The sequence below is a fragment of the Charadrius vociferus genome, unplaced genomic scaffold, assembly GCF_000708025.1.
Source record: "Charadrius vociferus isolate BGI_N301 unplaced genomic scaffold, ASM70802v2 scaffold863, whole genome shotgun sequence".
Classification (NCBI taxonomy): domain Eukaryota; kingdom Metazoa; phylum Chordata; class Aves; order Charadriiformes; family Charadriidae; genus Charadrius; species Charadrius vociferus.
The window spans coordinates 32,470-37,114 of NW_009647691.1; positions in this window are offsets into that span (position 1 = coordinate 32,470).

Sequence of the window (4,645 nt, forward strand, 5' to 3'; positions counted from 1 at the left end):
CGCCATTTAAGTGTCGGCCAGCACTTCCCTCCCCCCCGACGGCGCCGCCTGGAGGCCGCCATGTTTGTGCCGGGCAGGCGCCTACCGGTGCCCATCATCGCGGCGGCCTGTGCCCGGTGCTCTCCATTCCCCCCACACACACACACACTCCTAACTCCCATCCCCTGAGCGAGCCCCGGAGAGACCCGTGGCCTGGTTTGGGGGGAGAGGCCTTTATTTTGGGGGCCAAACTCTCAAAGGAGAGTGGCCTTCTTCCCGGGGCCGGGCCCAGGCCTATGGCCGGGGCCCAAAGAGGGTTTGGGCTCTGGTCGGCTCCACCGTCAGGCACCAGGGAGGCCTCACCGGGCTCCGGTACCTCAGCTGCAGCAGGGCTGGGGCGTGCGGTGGTTCTTAATGGGACGGCTGTGGGCTCGGCAATGGTTACGGCACCTGGGAGAGGAGAAAGGGGAAAATCTCGCTTTTGGGGTCATGGAGAGGGACTTCCATGAGCCACCGCCCTGGGACGGCCCCTCAGGGGAAGGAAGGGGGTACATAACGCTGCCCCATCTCCCACTGAAACACCTGAGCTGCTGCCCCTGGTCTCCCTCACCATGCACGTGTAGTTGTGCTGCCTGATGGCATCGTAGCCGAAGGCCAGAGCCGCCACCGCCGCGCAGAACTCCAGGAGGCAGAAGATGACGAACATGGAGTCCAGCCCGTTGGTCAGGATCTGCGAGGAGGAGAGTGGAAGTGCCCAGTGGGTCCCACTCGCTGGCAGTGCCCCTCACCCCCCTCCCCTGGGTGGCAATCGCCCGGTTTGCTTGTCCTGCGCAGCGGTGGGAGGCCGGGACCCACCGCCTGAGCAGGACTGGGAGGCTCTACCTTGTTCTCAGGGTTGAAGCACCACTCTGCTTTCAGCTGATACGGCATGTTGTTCTCGCAGCCGGGGATGTTGCGAGTGATGGCCGTGGTGTGAATGAGGGTGGCCACCAGCGTGCTGAGGATGACCCCCACGTTGATGACGCAGCAGGTCTTCACCTGTGTGGGTCGCCTCGTGTCAGCCATCGGCAGCTCTGTCCCTTCTGCTCCCACCAAGAGCGCGGGAGCTGTGCGGGTGGCAGCACGATGCCCACCCTGCCAGAAACCCCCATGAGGTGCCACAGAGCCAAGGGAGAGGCTGCCCGGGACTTTCTGTTTGAGCTGTCTGAGCAGGGGCACCTCTGAGCTGGATAATTCAACTCGGGTCAGGTATATTCCCTGGAGAAGCCACCCAGGGCAGCCACCCTCCGTGACACTTTTTGTCCCCGATCATCCGAGACTGACTTCACCAGGCCCCAAGGGTCTCGTGGAGGCCCTGAAGTGTGAAGGATTGCCCGCTCTCTGGTTGACGGGGAGAGAGCTGAGCATCTCCCGAGGGTGAGACAGGCTGGGGAGGGGTTCCACGAGCCACTGGAAGGGGCAGAAGTCACAGAAGCAATGGGGGGAGTTGCTTTGTCCCTCCCACCCCGGCCGCATGGAACCCCCTTACCAGCAAGATGTTATCTCTTTTTTCGCTTTCCACCAGCAGAGAGCCTGAGACCAGGAGCTGCTCCGAAAACAGAGGAAGGAGGGCGTCAGCAGCAAGGCACCCGCTCCCTGTCACCCATCCCTCATATCCCGGCACCCCTCTGGCTGTGAGTCGGTGTTCAGGGCTGCGCGCACACCCCCTCCATCCCCAGAGGGGACAGCCAGAAGATTTGGGTGTAAGAAGAGGCCCTGGTGACGAGGGGATCTGGTCCCCAATCCACCGAGATCCCCCTGTCCTCTTTGGATGGCGAGTAGGTGAAGGCCAGGCATGTCCCTGCTTACCAGGAGCCCGAGCCAGAAGAGGACCCCACTGGCCACAGGGAGGGAAGGGGTCCCATGTTCTGACACCGTCAGGATGATCCCGAAGCAGATGTGGATGATCCCGGTGAGGATGTGGATGGTCTGGGGAAGGACGGAGGAGAGGGATTCCCCCGGTCACTCTTGGCCCAAAGCGCTGCGTTTCTGCCAGCACCGGCAAAGGATGGATATCACCGTTGCTGTTAGCCACGTCCCACCCCGATCCCACTGTCACACCACGTCCTGGCTGCACCCTGGGTGTGCTGGGACTCGGCACAGCGGCATGAGCTGGCGAAGGGAGCTGGTCCTGAACATCATCCCTCTCCCAGCCAAGGAGGACCTCAAGCAGGACAGTCCCTGGGGATACTCAGTCCCCGCTTTGCCCCCAAGGTGCCCCATCCCCTCGAGATGCCGCATCTCACCCCCAACACCTTGGGCTGAGCCCTTCTGAAGCCTCTGACTTGAAATGACACGGCAGGAGTGGGCGAACTGGAGCTGGAGGCCAGCTGGGCCGCGCGGGGGTCTGTGGCGGGGATGACCTCTGTGATGATCCTCACGCCTCCGGAGTCAGTCACCGTGGTGGCTGCCATCGCCTGTGGGCAGAGCGGGACCGGGGAGCTGGGGCAGGCGGGGAAACTGAGGGACCAGACCAGCTCACGCCCTGCTCAGGGACCACAACATGGGACGCGTCCACGTGAGCGGTGACATGAGAAGCACTGACATCCTCTTCCAAGGATGTCCCACACCCCATCCTGCACCCCACACCTTGCCACCCACCCAGGTACCTCCTTCAGCCTGGGCTTGCCCTCCTCCTCCTCCTCCCCACGGCCACCGCTAGCGGTCCCTTCGCTCTCCGAACCTCCCTGGGAGATGGTGGTCGGGCGGGGAGGCGGTCCCGCTGCCCTTTGCTCCCCGCAGGAAGTTTGTTCATGAAAATCTCGTCAGGTCCCTCTTGCTCAACGAGGCGGCTTTGCCAACGGAGGGGGAGAGAGGCTGACAAAAACCCCCGCAGGCGCCCGCCTTCGCGCAGGAGGCGGAGGGAGAGGGAGGCAGGGAGAGGGTCTCTGCCAGCCCGAGGTGGGCACCCCCTCCGAGGGCATCCCTGCAGCCTGGGGATGGGGACAGACACTTGTCACTTGGGATGCTCCGAGGAGGAGACGCTCTGTGCCCAGTCTTGGGCGAATCCTCTCCATCCCCAGTCGCGGATGCTTTGCTCGGGCATCATCTCCGCAATTAGCCACGTGCCAGCCCTGGCAGGGTCCTGCTGAGGTGCTCGGCGATTCATTTAGCTGCCCTCATTAGGGCTGCTACGAGACAGCCAGCCCTGGCCCTTTCCTTTACAGGGAAAAAAAAAAAAAAAAAGAAGAGTGAAACAGGACATGGCACAAACATTATAAATCCCATTAGTCTATAAAGGTCCGAGGGAAGCTCCTTTATTGCCTTTTTATTTTCTTTGGGATTCTCCTTCCTCCACAAGTGCCTCGACCCTGTGGGTCTGTCCCCACTGAGGACAGCCCACCCGCAGGAACGAGCCCGGGGTTGGGGGGGAGACGGCAGCACGGCGTGCGGTGCCGGATTGCTCCGGCGCGGGTCCATCGGGAGCCAAAGGGAAAGGAGATGTGGTTGTTTCCGATAGGAAATGAGAGCTCAGCCTGGGAACGGAGCCACCGCACATGGCGAGGAGCTCCCGAGGGGTGAGCTCGGAGGCCCCTTCCTCCCTCCCGCCGGCCACAGGTCTCCAGGTCTGCCAGAAAACAGCTATTTCCTTCGTGGCCGCCGTCCCCATCTGCTCGCCAGGAGGGCTGGGGGTCCTCCATGCCGGCCTGCGAGGACCCCCCAGGTTTCTGGGATGTTGGATGGGTGCGGGGTTCTGGTCCCGTCCCCTCTCCTCCTCGTCATCCCTTGTGGTCGTTAAAGTCCCCGGCACTGGGCACTGCGGAGGTCTCCAGCTCTGGGAACGGAGTCCTTCATTCCCAGGGAAGGGCTGATACTCAGGAGAAGGGGATGAGGGACAAACGAGACGAGGTTTGACTTAACCTCCACCCATGAGACCGGACACAGTCGGATCTGGCTCGGGGAGTGGGTGGGAGGGCACGGGGCTGGTGGACGTGGCTCTGGGACCCCCTCCTTGGGCTTTTTCCTCTCTTGGATGCTGTGAATGTCTGACCACTGCCCGAGGTTTTACCCCGGCTCTTTCCTGGTGGAGCAGGAATATTTAAGCACGGGATTCCGGCGTCTCTTGAGCTTGGCTGCAGGCAACTAGGGCTGGCTCCACACCACGTCGGTGGCCACGGTGGCCACGGGCCACCACCAAGCATTAGGGAAACCCAACACCCATCTCTGCCCGAGCCCCTCACCGCATACCCAGGGGAAAGGGGGGGGGCGGCGGGCAGGACCCTCCCCAGCCCTGTTCCAGCTGAGGATTTTTAGGAGCAGGTGGAGCAACTTCTGGATGTGCTTTTTCCTTTCCTTTGGCCCTAGAGGGAGCTGAGACGCCTGGTTTGGAGGCACACGGCTTCCAGAGCTCGGCAGAGGCTTCCAGAGCTTGGGGCCAACGGTGGGGCGCGATCCCCAGCGAGGGGTGAGCAGCAGCAGTTGTGTGTGTGTGTGTCCCCCTCCATCCTGGGCTGCCCTGGGGCAAACCGGGGGATCGGCGGTGCCAAAATTGGGCAGTTGGTCACGGAAAGCGGCCACATCTCGCTGTGTCCCGGGAGACCAGCAGCGATCCCACATTCTGCTTCATCTCTTGACTTTGCGGAGATGCTGGAGCAAAGTTGTCCGGCCACGTATCCCTGCAGACCCT